Genomic DNA, 15997 nt, shown 5'->3' on the forward strand with positions numbered 1-15997 from the left:
ATATACAGAGAGAGAGAAAGAAAATTATAAAGCAAATGAGGCCAAATGTATTCAGTAGGTGAATCTGGGTAGAGAGTATAAATGAGTTCCTTATAGTATTTTTGCTGCTTTTCTCTAAGTTGAAAGTTATATCAAAATAAAAAGTTACCAAAAGAACACCAAAAAAATTGATATAATAAAAGATATTATTAGAGTCTAGTTAAAAACAATTGCTTCTTGAAGTCTCTCCGCTTGAGGCCAGTTTCTTGTTAATAAAAAAGAGATTAGCAGCTTTTGGAAAGATTTTAAAAGACACAGCAACATCAAATTAAAAGTGTCTCCTTGACACCATAATCAAGATTTAAAGAGAATGGCCCTCTCACTATGTGATCCAGCATTCTTTAATGTATGTGCCCCAGGGGTATAAATTTCAAACTTAACAGGGAAACCCACTCTCAAGCAAACAGGCTTCTAGAAGTTTTGATCTGTTAAGCAGCTGGAAGCCGGGGGAGGCAGGAGGCCAGGGCAGTCTGACTTTCTTAGGAGCCAGTGCTTGGCTAAGAAGACATGCCAGCGCATATAATTTAATACCCTGGTTTCGTCTGTAAGAAATCCACTTTGCTCACCACAGATCTCGCTTCTGGGTGGTGACAGTGTTTTCTCCAGCCAGCCGTTTCTATTTAAATGCTGGCTCAAGCCAGCTTCAACAATGAATCATCATCGACAGAAGTTTTGTTTCCTCCACACCAGGAAACTCAGATGGAAAGAGAAACCATCTGTCAGCCACTCCTACAATCCTCTTCTAGCTGCCAAGCACCTGCAGTCCCCAAATTGAGACAGAATCCCCCCAAAAGGCCCCCTAAAATGGTCCCAGTACTTTGAAAGGGCTAAATGTTAGTAGCGCCAAAGAACACTGGAAAGGAAATCCCAGTCATGCCCACTGTTGAATTGTGGCTCTGGGAAGATTCTTAGGGATTCCCAACATCATCCCCAATAATATTAGCACTCACCCCAAGGCAGGACTCTGCCAAGCACTCTCCATGGATTATTTCATTTAATCCTCTCACTGTATGCTCCCATTTTACAGATAAGGAAACCAAGGCTGGGAGTTGTTAAGTAACTTGCCCTGGTTCTACGGGCAGCTATGTGGTGCCAGGATTCAGACCCAAGCCATCTGCTTCCAGAGTCCATGTGCTCAACCATCATCAATCTCTAAGCTGTGCTGCCCAACAGAAAATAAAGAGGCACCTTGCTAGTGGGTTGCCAGCTAAAATACAGGATGCTCACTTAAATTTGAATTTCAGACGAACCATGAATAATTTTTTCCCATAACTGTGTCCCAAATATTGCATGAGACACACACACTAAAACATTATTTGTTGTTAATCTGAAATTCAAATACAACTGGGCATCCACCCTGTATTTTTATTTGTTAATTCTGGAAACCCTAAACCTGGTAAGACCCAAACCCACAACCTCTGGCTCAGAAAACGTGTGGCTTAACTCTTAGGCCACGGGGCTCAACTACACCAGTGGGCTCTGGATCTTCTGGAAGATCCCAAAAATCTACGTGCCCAATCATTTCAGAACGTTTTAGGGTGGTAGAGTGGTCATACATGAGTTCTAGAAAGATGCCTAAGACTCCCACAGGCACTTATTATGAAGAACTAAGGGGTACCTGTGGGCTGAACCTGCAGTACAGGGTCTGGTCAATAAGACAGGGAAGCCTGAGCTGCATAACAAAACACCACAAATTTAGGGCTTAAAACAACACACACTTACTATCTCATAGTTTCCGTGGATCAGGAATCTGGACGTGGCTTAGCTGGGTCCCTTGCAAAGGATATCACATGCTATAATCAAAGTATCAGCTGGCTGCATTCCCTTCTGGATTTGAGGGTCCTCTTCCTTGCTCACATGCTCACAGGCCCTCTCACAACATGGCAATGTATTTCTTCAAGGCCAATAGAACAATCTCTCTGGCTTGTTACGTTGTTTTATGGTCTCACCTGATTAGGCCACGCTCACCCAGGATAATCGCCCTGTTAACTCAAAGTCAACTGCTCAGAGATCTTGATTACAACTGCAAAATCCCTTCAGCTTCGTCATGTTCTGTTAATCAAATCCAAATCACAGGTTTTCCCACATTCAAGGAAAGGAGATTATACAAAGGTGTGGATACAAGGGGGCTGGGATTCATGGCCGGAGGGTTTGCAGGAATCATTACTTCGAGTTGTGCCTACAACACTCTCTAAGTATCAGTTCCTTTATCTGTAAAATGGGAAGAACACCACCCACCTTGCAATGTTAAGAGAATGAAATGAGAATAATAAACACAACACTATCAATTCTCCCTTAGGAAGCACAGCAGATGCCTACCATGTTCTCGGTGGGCAGGCAATCGAATGGCCCCATTTATTGTAGTGTTGGAGGGTGTGGCTGAAGAGTCACCGTGCACGGATTTCAGAAATCCTGGCCCCATCACTAGTTTACTACCCGTGGGTCCTTGGGCTGGTCCCCTCACAACGTCCCGTAACCACACCACCTTGCCTTCTATGTAGAATGAGGATAATAATAGCTGCCAGCTAGTTGAGTTATCAGGAGAATTATACAACATCATATACATAAAGCAGTTAGCTCGGTGTTTGACCTGTAAGATGAGCTCAAACACCATCAACTCATGAGCATAGCTAGACAACTCCAGCCCCAGTAAGGGAAGGAAATCTCAAAAGAGCACAATAAGCATAGATGTCACACATTTTAAACCTCATGATAGAGCAAAAAACTTGTTCCAAGAAGTCCTTGAACTTGGACTCTGGCATGTTTCCCAATGACATATGCTAAGGTGATAGCTAGGTCACTGGACCTGCATTGTAGATGTCTGTTGCACATCTTTGAAAGTCCTGAAGCATGTAAAGGAGGCCTACCCTTCAACTCCAGAAGGTGGAAACTGGCCTCTCAGTGCGTCAGGTCAGCCCTGAGGCTGACCCAAGCTTGATTTCCCCGGGGGTGGGGTTGGGGAAGGGAGGGGAACATTTGGTCATCTGGAAGCAAGGAGATATTTGTTACACAAAGAACACAGTCAAATTATGTCTCTCTTGGGGGCATAAAGATATTATTTGCTTCTATGAAGTCTTTTGGGGGGAAAAATCTACTCTATTTTAATACCTAAATGCAGGATGGGGTCAAGATTGAAGGCAGTAAAATACCAAGGACTAACAGCAGCTCTCTCTGATCTATAACATTACAGAGGATTTCTATGTCCTATGTTACTGATTTTCATAATCTGTGGATTTGTGTGTGCAATGACCATGTGTCATCGCGCATAATCCAGAACCAACCAAACAAAAGACAACCTGTGGGTGGGTATGTGTGCGCGTGTGTGTATGTGAATGTGAAGCTGGAGGTGGCTGGAGCATCTCTGGACCTTGGAGAGGGTCGATGAGAGCCCCAGGAAGGCTCCTGAGAAAGCCTAAGGGCGCGGTTCTTACCCTGCAGGCCTGCAGAAGAATCACGTGGAGCTTGTTAAGACCCAGTGCAGCTGCTGACTAGAGTCTGTTGACCCCTAGGGACCTGCAAGTTTATACACACCACCCCCTAGGCGATTCTGCTGCATTCTGGAAAACCCTGCTTAGGATTCGGGCTCCTGCTGAGCTCGGAGGCTGAACAGTCCAGCGTCATCTCACACTCTGGAGGCCCTGCCCACACCTGGCTCTGTAGGTGGAGGCAGCAGGACCCTCAGGTCGGGGGAGGGAGGAGCAGGAAAAGAGGAAAGAGAACTTGCCACTTCTGCTTTTGGGGCTGTCCACACATTTAAAGGATTTAATGCTAAACTGACAAAAATATACAGATCTATAGTTGCATGAAATTTTTTTTCAATCTTATCTGAATTTCTATGACAATGGAAATGAAATCATTTGTTTAAGTATGAGGCCTTTGTGAAAGAGGCCTCCTTGCCCCCTCCCCACTCCTCCCTCCCCAAGTCAAGCGTTAGCCTAGAAGGACATTCAAGGTCCCTCAAGGAAGGCTCCCAGTCAGCAGCCCCCACCCTTACTCAGGGCAGCCTGGCACGTGAGCTTGGCCTTGGCATGAGCCTGCCACCTAGTGGTCAGTCAAAGACACGCTGCTAATCTGTCTTCCTAACCTCCGCTCAGCTCTCATTCACTGATCAGCAAACCTTTGTCAAGCACCTACGATGTTGCCAGGCAATCTGCTGGGCTCTGGAGGTAACTACAATCCTGTTTTTAGAGCTGGAAGGAACCTTACCCATCATTTCATTCAATCAAGGCATTCCCGATGATGAAACTGAGGCTCGGGGTTGAGGGCGGGACTTACACAAGGTCCCACGTCAACTCCTCAGATAACTCATCTCAACCGTTCTTTCCTCTACCCAGTAGGGGGTATAAACTGGAATCACCTGTAGGGTGTTTTGAACCTACACCTGTCCAGGGAGGGGCCCACTCCTGGAGTTTCATATTCAGAAAGCCTAGGATGAGCTCTCTCATAGTAAATATATTTTTAAACTCCACAGATATTTATTTCTTATGTGTCCCCTCACACACACACACACCCCATGTTGAAAACCATGGTTTTACATCATAAGAGACTTACTCAGTTTTCCACGTGATAATGACCTCTATGGATATGGCATTTTACAGTTTACAAACTCCCGTCACATCCATTATTGCATTTGACGTTCACACAGCAATACACAAGCATAATCTCCATCTTGCATGTGAGGAAATTGGACTTTACAAAGGCTAATTCTTCAGGGTCATGTAACTAATCAGTGATAAGGCAGGGACTCAAATCCGCAGTCTGACTGATTCCAAATCCTGTAGTTTTCTGCTATATTGGGCTGCCCCTGATGGTTGGTTGGACAATAGTATGCATGAGGCCAAGACTGGAGGAGCGATCTCAGTCTGGGCCAGTTGTTAAAGGATAACGTATTTTAAATTTTTATTTAATAAATATTTTGGGAACCCACAGCGTGCAAGGCCTAGGGAAAGGACAATTTTAGAGATAAACAAGAAGGCCCCTGCCTTCAAGGTCCCTAGTGTCCACTGAAATCACTGTCACGTGTGTCTCCACTTAGTCCCAGTTGCCCCCACACTCCCCATAATACATAAACACCCACCCACAGTGCTGTGCTGGCTCTCCAGAATTGTTTTTTACAGCTCTAATTTGTAGCTGCTGATTTCTGTAAATAATCCCAACAGAGTCAAGTTCATACTATCAAGAATTTGACAATGAGCTGGCAAAATTCCCAAATATTTAAAACTTGACTCTGGCGTTTTGCTCGGAGCTAATTCCTGCACACATATGGCCATACAAACAACACGATACTGCGTCAGACTAGCACTGTATTGGTTTCCAATTATTGCTATAATAAATTACCACAAATTTGGCAGCTTAAAACAACACAAATTTATTATGTTATAGTTCTGGTGGTCAGAAGTTCAAAAAAGAGTCTTATAGGGCAAAATCAAGGTGTCAGCAGGGCTGTGTTTCTTCTGCAGGCTCCAGAGAAGACTCCGTTCCTTGTCTTTCCCAGCTTCTAGAGGCCAGCCACATTCTTCAGCTTGTGGTCCCTCCCAGGCATGCATCAATCCGACCTCTGCTTTCCTCTTCACGTCACCTGCCTTCCAACTCTGAACTTTCTGCCTCCCTCTTGATAAAGACTCTTGTGATTACGTTGGGCCCACTCAGATAATCCAGGATAATTTCTGTCTCAACATCCTTAACATTATCACATCTGGAAAGTCCCTTCTGCCATGTAACCTAGTATTAGTGTTCTGCTGTGAACCCTAATAATGGGTTCCAGGGATTAAGATGTGGGCCTCTTTGAGAGACCATTAGTCTGCCTACCATGAACACTTTGATGAAAGAACACACAAGGTCCCGGAAGGACCAGCACTCATTTAGCACATTCTAAATGTGCTAATGTATTTCAGTGTATCAGGCACTGAAAAAGCAAAGATGCTAAGAAAGAGCAGAGTCCCTACTCTCCAGAAGTTTCCTTTGGGAAGATCCAGGTAAACCACCAGCAGGCACAGAAATATTCCACAGAGCTGTGATGTTGGTGCTGGTCTCCAAGTACCATTAGCGATATTTACTTGGGTCTACAACCATTGTCAGAAACATCATCACATATGAACCATACAAAGTAGACCTATAATGGACAGGTACTATGTTCAGTTCAAGATGAGAAAGCTGGGGCTCAAAAAGGTGAAGTGTCTGCCTAAGGTCAGATAGTTTGTAAATGGTAGAGCCAATACAATTAGAGACAATTAACCTCAAAATCTCACCCCAAAGTCTTACCCCATTCCATGAGTAGGGACCTGGGGAAAGAGCCCTATAATTGGATACTGGACCTCTACAACCTACATATTTGTCCCATCTGCAGCATGGAGTTGTATCATTTAGTCAGGATTCTTTGTGCTGCCAGGAACTCAGTTAGCTTTAGGGAAAAAACAAAACTGGAGGAGACGGAGCATTTCATTGGCTTATATAACTTATAATCTCTAAGCTTATAAGAATGTAAGTGCCAAAAAGGTGAGAGCTGTATCTCTTTGACTTTGGCATTCCCCAGGGTGGCGCGTAGGACCTGGTATACGTAAAGTAGCTGCTTGTGGCAGACACACTCATTGGTGATCCCCAATGAGTCACACACTTGTATAATCCCTTCCCCTTGAGTCGGGGCAGAACTTGTGAGTTTCTTCTAACCAACAGAATATGGCAAACATGGTGATGGCATTCCCTAGGTCAGGTTACATTGTATAAGGCTCTATCTTAGCAAACTGGAGCAAGAGATTCTCCCTTGCTGGCTTTAAAGAAGTAAGTTACCATGTTGTGAGGCCTGTGAGTGGGTCACATGGTTAGGAGCTGAGAGTGGCCCCCAACCAACAGCCAGCACTAAAATGGGGCCCTCAGTCATACAGCTACAAGGAAGCGAATTCTGCCAACAGCCAGAATGAGTGTGGAGGAAGATGCTTCCCCACTCAAGCTTCCAGATGAGAACACAGCCCAGCAGATGCCTTGATTGCAGGCTTGAGAGACCCTAAGCAGAGGGCCAGCTAAGCCCTGACTCCTGGCCCATGGAAACATGTTTAGTACATGTATCTATAATTAAAAAAACCCTCAAAGTTTGTGGTAATTTGTTACACAGCCATAGTAAACTAAAACAGTATTCAATAAACATTTGCTGAAAAGCAGAGAGATGAGAGAAGGAAGTAGAAATGGAGGGAAATGGGAGAGAGAAACAGGGAACAGGCAGATCAGTTCTGGAAGTACTTAACTTAGCACTTAACTTTAGCACAACTAAATCCAGGATCTCAAAAGATGTCAATAAGATTGTTTCAGTCTCTCTCTCTCTTGTGTGTGTGTGTGTGTGTGTGTTCTTGGGGGGCGGGGGTAGAGAGCATGTGAATCTTTGGCCACCAGTGACCACCTCTTCAGTAATCTCAGTAGGGGAAATCAAGCCTTGCTGATAGTTCTGGTGGTTAAGCCCCAGAGAGGACTCTGGCCTGGCCTGGAGATGAGATTTTCTGGTTGGTCATATCTGGTTTACTTGTCCACCTCCAGGACACTGGAATGGGAGCCATTCCTCTCCACTCAAACTGCAAAGAATATGTTTATCACAGCAGAGTTTTTGTAACTAGGAGGAGAAAAACGTGCTGCTCAGAAATAAAGGCTGTGTATTTCCATCATGGAGGGTAATAAGTTATATCTCACAGGTAATTGTGAGCATTACATGTAATAGTTCCCAAAATACTAGGTATCAGAATTTAAGCTCTACATGGACACACATTTTGTCTGTGTGGTTTACTGTCATATCCTTCCACCTAGAACAGTTCCAGTCACATAGCAGGACCCAACTGATACTTAACAAATGGACAAATCTGAAACAGGGATGCAGGCAGGGGCCATATTCCAGGCAAAACTCATCTGAGGTCTTCCCCATCCACGGCCCACCAAACCAGTCTGACACATGTCATCTTCTCACGCCTCTGTCTCTTCTCCTTGACTTGACAAGCCTTGGGGGAAATGGCATTATTATTCCAGGGGAAGCAGTAAGGAGCATGAATCCTAAGTTATGAATAGGAGCCACAATTATATCACTAAACTCAGGCCCTGTTTCCAGGAGAGTCTGATTAATATTTAATCAAACCTTGTCAGTTATATAAAGTAGAGGAGAAATCCAATTCCCCTGTCATGGGACTTCTCGTTCATAGTGGAACATTCCATTTGCTAAAATCCAACATCTTGCTTTATTAAATAGTTATGCCCAACAAGTCAATTGAACATCCCTGGGAGCGATTTACAAGTAAAAGTCAATGAAAAACTGGACATGTTTCCTCTCACAATGATTTCTATTGATCAGAAATAGCAAAAAAGAACAAGAGAGGCAGAGTAGGGGAGGAGAATGAACTTCTTGGAGTCACGTGTGCCAGATTTGCATCTTTAGGTATGAATCATGAGATGTGTGGTCCAGCAAGAGACACAGGCATTGTTAAATAACAAACTACCCAAATTACAGTGATTAGTGTTCCAAAGAGAAAGAAGCCAGTGTTGTACACCCCCAAGAGTTTAAAAGAAAGTCCTGATGTAGTCAGAGAAGTCCTTCCTGAAGAGGTGGAGATCTGAAAGATAAATGGGACTTGTCAAGTAAAGAGTTTGTGGCAAACTCAATTGGTTGTCTATCCAAAGGTAACCCCCCTGCCCTTTTTCTTGCCAACAGAACCCCTATTTTGTTCAAGTATCTGGTAGTGTGTCCTTCATCTCAGAGAAGGTGGGCCTGGCCCCCTCTAGGGATGACCCCATGGCCTGATTCTGGCCAATTAAACATTAAGAGGAGATCTTCTCAGGGACATCTGAGAGCAAGTTTCCTTTCCTGATGAAAGGGAGGCATTTGAGGACCATTTTTCCATCCCACAGAGCCCGCTGTACCTGCCATCAAAATGATGCTGTGAAGATGTGATGCTTGGAGCTACTGTGGTCATCTTATAACCAAGGAGAAGGCCCAGAGAAATGCAAAGACTCTGAACCCATACCCAAATGTTGAGCCACTGAGCACACACTGGAGCCATCTCACTCTAGATTTCTTATATGTGAGAAAAATATACCCCCATTTGTTCAAGATGCTGTTACTTATAGCAGAACATGCCCCTGACTGATTCAGATTTGTAGCACAATTGTCAGGATTTTAGAATGGATTTTTACATCTACTGCTAGGTCACAAACCACCCCAAAACTCAGGGAGCTTAAATAACAAATATTTCATTTACTCACAGTTCAGTGGGTCTAATGCTGTGTAACAAATTACCCCCAAATTTAGTGATTCAAAATAACAGTAAATATTTATTATTTTGCATAGTTTAAGTGGGCTAGGAATTTGGGAGTAGTTTAGCTAGCTGGTTCAGGTTCAGCGTGGACTTCTTCACAGGGCTGGCTGAATGTCTTCATGACATGGCAGCTGGCTTCTCCCAGAGCAAGAAATCCAAGAGAGAGAAGTGGAAGTCACAGTATCTTTTATCACCTAATCTTGGAAGTCACATACTGTCATTTCCAAAATATCCTATTAGTGACACAGGTTGGTCTTGCTCATTGAAGGAGGAGACTACACAGGCTCATGAACAACGAGAAATGAGGACCAATCATTGGGAGCCATCCCGAAGACTGGCCACCATCATCCACCCTCTAATTCTGTTATCAGACAGGGTCAATCAGAGAAGCAAAGCCTTTAGGAGATACACACGTGTGCATACGTGTATACCTATTAAAGGGTTTATTACAGGAATTTGAGTTTATGCAGTTGTGGAAATTGGTTAAACAGTCTTTGTAAAGTTGTAGTCTTCATGTCTGAGCTGGAGCTTGAGGTCCACAGGACTGGCCATGGGAACAGGAAGATGGAAGTAAAGTGGAAGAGAAGGAGGACAAGCTAGAACCCATGAGCATAAGCCAGAATCTTTATCAACCTCTCACTGCCTCCTACTCTGATGATCATGTGGGCGTCTTGCAGGGAAAACTGACGCCTCACCATAACCCAAAACGTACAGGGAAGGGAATTCTGAGAAACATGGTTGAGCTAGGCTGAGTTGACATCTTTCAAAGCCACCACAGTGGTTTACCCTTTAAGGAATAGTGACTAGGAGTGGGCAAAAAGAAGCTTCTAGGGAGCTGGGAATGTTCTGCTTGTTTTATCTAGGTACCAGTAACACAGCCATATTTAAATTTTATGAAGAATCGAAAAGCTGTATATTTACAATTTGGACATGTTTCTGTAATATACATACTTCAATGAAGTGTTTACACTTAGAATATTGATATATGTTTTATCTAGAAGACTTAGGAACCCAAAGAGGGGAAAAAACACCCCAAAATCTCAGCATCCAAAAGTAACCATTGTTGTTATTTTGACCTATCCTTAATCTATTCAGATACTCACATACTCACATCCTTCTGCCCTTTACTCCCTACCTTGTAAGTTCTGTTTCATAACTGCTTTTTCCCCTTTTACAGCAGAATTTTAATGATGCCTTAGAGGTCCAGTGGATTAATTCCGCTTGAGAAATCCTCCTTCAATTTTTGTTTGTTGGAAATAATTCTTTTGCTCACTCCTTATAAACTTCTGTCAGTAGACCCAAGCCAGAGACTGCTTGCTCCTTTATTTCCAATAAGGGATACTCAAGGCACGTACTGGGTTTTTTAACAACAATCCCAGCTATCTGGTATATATTTTGGAGGGTGGCCTAGTCTCCTTGGGCAGAAACAAATTATAGAAGGAAGCAGGCGTAGTGAATGTGGGTCTTTCAAAGACATCAGCCTGTCTCCTGGACTCGCTGTTCCCACACCCAAACAGCCAAGCTCTGGGACTATTTCCTGTCTGGTTTCCACTGGAAGGAACCCTTCAGCAAAAGACAGCGTCCAATGCAAATTGGATGTTCCCTCTGCTCATCGGGGGAAAGCAGAAGCTGAAAAAGACTCCTGAGGTGAAAACTAGACACTCATAAAACACTGACTCCTTCACTGTTTACCAGATGTTCAAAATGGATGTGCTAGTGGTTTCCTGAAGGGAAAGAAAAGCTGATTCATATTCTAAAGCTCTAAAGGCTTTTGCCTCTGAGAAAAAGAGCAGTGTTTTCTAGACATAAGCACACCTCTCCCTTAAGCCTGCCGTCTTGCTCTCTAACCTCTCCATACCTCTAATGAAAGATATAAAATTGAAATCTGCTTCTTACATAGTTTTTTCCTGGTGGGAAAATGGGCACATCCCTTTTAAACAGAGTTATGTATGATGATGGTATTTTTGGCATTCTTAGATGATATTATGGTCAGGGAGCAGAAAAATACCTGAATCGTGCCTTGGCCCACCCAAATCCTCCTCCTCCATGCAAGTGGGACAATGTTGAATGGACACAAGGACAGACTTGGCTAGAACAGAACTTGTGTCTCTAGCTCCATTACAGAGTACTCTGCAGTATCCTTGCCTGGAACATAGAAACTTGCCCAAAATTTAGGGGCCTCTGTATCTTTCTTAGCCCAGACCCATATCTCAGGACCTTATCACCGTCCATCCAGTTGCATATTACAGGGTAATACTACAATGCTTACTATGGACTAAACATTGTTTTAAGCAAGTGCTTTAAAAGTATTAATCTATTTAAGCCCCACAACAGCCCTATATTTTAACTACTCCTGTTGTCCTCTGTTTTATAGATGGAGAAAGCAAGGTGTGGAGAGGTGAGAAAACTGCCCGTGATCCAAGAGCTGGTGGCAGAGCCTAGATTTCACCCCAGAAAATTCAGACTCCAGTCTGTGTTGTTAAAGCATTAGAATATCCTGCCTTTCAGAGAATCCACTCACAGAACTGTGTGTCCTAAGAAAATAATCTAGAGTATATAAAAAAAAGAGATTAACACACAAAGATGTTCATCTCATCATTACTTATAATAAAGGAAAAATTGGAAATTAGTTAGACAATTGGAGATGGTTTGGTAAAGTACATGAAATCTTATGTATCCATTAAAACAATGTGTAATAATTTGGATTGTTGGCAGGCTAACAGGTGCAAACCTGTGGCTGTTGCAGACCTACCCAAGGCTTTGACATGACAGAGAGAGCAGGAAACCTCTGAGCCGTCAGCCAGCCACCTACTGCCCTACACTATTAGGAGAAAATTAGGAGGCCAGGTTCCCAGCAGAGGCTCTAGGAGAGCTCGCTAAATGGACAATTAGCCCCACCCTGATAGACAAAAACATGAACGCAGGGTCAGCACCACTCAACATTCCCATCTCTTTAATAAGCATTGCTAGCCCTTGCTATTGGACAGGCGCTGTTCCAAGCATCTTATGTGTATTCGCTAATTTAATCTCCAGCTACGAGGTAGGTGCTGTTGTTATACCTTCTCTTCCTACAAGCTAGGAGACACCGCAGCAACGGCACACAGCTGAGAAGTCGTAATGCCAGAATTCAAACCAAGGTAGCCTGCTTCCAGAGTCTTCAGCCTTAACCACCGCCCCACACAGCCATTTTGGCATAGAGCCTGTGGTGGGAGCCACCTTCTGCCCACCAGCCCGTGGGCATGGATGTGTGTGGCCCTGTGGCCAGCACGTTCCCGCATTGAGAGTGAGGTACACACACGATTGTGGGTCCAGACTTGGGTCTGTGGAGCGAATGAGTCAGAAGCAGGGACTGGGGCAGGAGACCGTGGAGGGACAGATCCCACTGCCCCCTTACACACACACACCCCCTACTCGTCTGCCACCAATGTACAAGCAGAGACGTATATGTGTAGGGGCAGGGAGTACTTGGGAACTCTGTACCTTCCACTCAATTTTGCTGCGAACCCAAAACCACTCTAAAAAAAAAGGTCTATTAGAAAAATTAACTTTTTAGTCTCTACTTAGTATTTTCCTCCCTGCAGTCTGGCTTCCATGTCTAGTGCATTGCAGACATGGCTTGAAGTCATTTTCTAACTCCCGAGACCAATGTTTATTTTAGTCTTTTTCCCATTTTACTTTGACGTATTTTCCAGCTCTGTCTCCTCCCTCCTCCCTAAGAAACTTCATCTTAGCTTCAAAAAATGTTTGTTGAGTTAATGAAGGGGAAGAAAGTTTTTCTCTAGCTTTTCTGACCACTGAATCTCTTTCCCATCTCTACCCAGCCCTTAAATATCTGGGACCCCAGCATTTGTCTCTGATCCTCCTCTTTTCTGCATAGAACTATCTTGGCTTCATATCCATCATCAGTTTCCCACTATTAATATACCATTGACTCTCTATTAACACATTATTGAGTCTCTCATGCAACTCTCTTTTTCTACCTCGTTCAAGTGCCCAACCATTATTTCCAGTCATCAAGTAGACAAACCCAGCTGGGTGACCCATGAAAATCTTAAGACCGACTTGTCTAATACCAAACTTGCTTCCATCTCTCCGTCCTCGCCCTCTGCTGTCTTTTCCTCTTTCTTTTTATTAACCTGAGTTTTGAAAGAAATATAAGTAATGCCTTGTACATACAGTTCATCTAATGATTTGGTTTCTTTTCTTATTCTTTATGAGCAACAGATATCATGGCCACAATTTTCTTGGTTTACCCATTAAGAACAATTTCCTCAGTTTACCCATTCAGGTTTTCAGCCTCAGGAAGCACTTGCTGGAAAGAGGACCAAAAGGCAATCCCTTTTTATGCCATCTAAACCAAAAGGAGTAGCTTGACTGTTTATTTGAGCCAACTCAAGGGGAACACGAGATGACTTCAGTTCTGTCACTAAATTTCCACCAGTAAAACAATCATGGACTTAAAAGTGAAAAATTAATTATTCCCCAGAAAGGCAGACCTTCTCGATGATTCACTCTGCAACCTGCAATCATCTTGCTGCAGGCACAGGCAGAGTCAGCAAGCCTCTGAATTTCAAGGAGGAACAAAGACCTAACTGTTGTCACCTGAAAGTTGAAAACTCTTTCACCACGTCAAACCTTGGGAGGCCCACAGAGAGGAATTATAGGGTTTTTCCACTGTGGGCTGCCCTTGCTCTCAGTGGAAGGGAGATGAATACTGACTTATTTGTATTCTTGGACTATCTTGGCAGCAGGACCAGGCAAAATTCACAATAAATTTGAAACATCAGTACACCTAGGAAAAAACAGACCAACAAAATGTTTGCCTTCCTTAAAAAAATGCACTATTCCCCCCAGTTAGTGCTTGGAGGATGGGGCGGAGGGGGTAGGCAGATGGGGACGGGTTGGGAGGCTGGAGAGGAATGACTTCACGGTGAGGTCAGTAAGAGCTAGGACATTATTACAATGATGATGATGATTAATTTATTAATAGTAAGTCCACATATGAAGGATCTCTTCCGTATTGATTGTTTTTAGGGCATCTTTTTCTTCTTCCCAATAATGCTGGAAAATAGTCATTATGATCCCCAGATTATAGGCATGTGAGGCTCAGAAAGATTAGTGAGCTTGCTCCGATAACATAGGTGGTAAATGAGAGAGCCACGATTCAACCCCAGGTCAGTATGATGCCATTTGTGCACTTTCCAGTACTGCAAGTAGATGTGGGAAGTAAGGACACAAGTGAGGTGTCTGACTGTTCGGGGCCAAGAATGCAGTGGCCTCAGCCACTGTCTGAGAGGCTCCACCAGAAGGCAGGGTAGGATGGAGCCAGAACACTTGGTCCTAGAAGAGGGAAGGAAACTGATTCAAGATGAGATCACACACTAGAAATTAGCTCAGAGAAGTTAACTACCTCAGGCCTACAGCGGAAGCAGAGGGACTCAGGCATAGGTTGTTGTAACTAACATCAGGGAGAACCCAAAGAAATCAGAACGATGGTGGAAATAGTGTAAACAGAGCAAGTCAGACACAGCAACGTCAACGGGCCTTCATGAATTAAACTGGGAGAATTAAGATGGGAGAAGACATGGGGGAGAAGGAAGAATGTCTTCTGGGTAAGGAAGGACTTTCTAACAATGGAAGTGCTGCCTTTCTGGGTAGTGAATTCTCCAACATGAGAAGTGTTCAAAGCAGAAAATTGTCTCTCTTAAACTTGTGATTCCATTGTTCTAACCCCACCACCCTGACTTTAAAAGAAATTTTCACACTGACCTCCTAGGTAAGCCATGGAGTCCTAAATTCTGCTCACTGTAAGTTGGCCTCACCCCTCAGCTGAGCTCTAATGTGGGATACCCAAGTTTGACCAATGCTTAGAACTTGAGGATTCTAAGTCACTTCACTCATTTTGTTAGGCACTAAAACTGTGCTATCCAATATGGCAGCCTCTAGCCACATGTGGCTATTGAGCACTTCTATCAGACAGTGCTGGTCTAGGAAATCAGAAAAGGATAAGCAAAATGCCTGTCCAAGGTAAACAATGAGGGGGAGACAAATATAAAATAAGTGTAAAATGTGTAGAAGTTCTATGATAGAAGTATGTTGAGTGTGGGTACAAATAGGACCAAATCTGTGGGGTTGGGGTCAGGGCAGGGGTGGGTCTGAGGACCTTATACAGGTGTGATGCCTCGTGCATCTATGTGATGGTAGTGAGGGAAGCCCAAGCTCCCTTTGATGGATCACCTGCTGTGACAAGATGTGACTTGCACATTTTATACACACACTCTAGTTTTCTCAACCACCCTGCAAGACAGATAAGAAAACTAAGATTTGGGGAGATGACAAAGTCTGTCCATTGTCAGACAACTAAAAAGTAACAGATCTGAAATCTTAACCGCAAACTATCAGAGTCCTTGCTCTTTCCCTAATATCAATGCTCCCCCATTTTAGCAGAGTCTCTTAATCCTCTTCCCTAAAACCTGTCACCAGCCTTCTCTTCAAATTTCCTGACACTTAAGCCAGCCACAACTACAGGTAATAGCCCTAAATAGAAACAAGGCAATTTGCACATATACCGTGACCAATCTTTCCTCCAAGCGTTTCAACCTCGCCTGTGCTGTATCCAAGTTCAGCCCTATTGCTCCCCCTAAATGCTTGCCCTTGAACCTCTGAAGACAACT

This window comes from Equus caballus, chromosome 3, assembly GCF_041296265.1.
Source record: "Equus caballus isolate H_3958 breed thoroughbred chromosome 3, TB-T2T, whole genome shotgun sequence".
Taxonomy (NCBI): domain Eukaryota; kingdom Metazoa; phylum Chordata; class Mammalia; order Perissodactyla; family Equidae; genus Equus; species Equus caballus.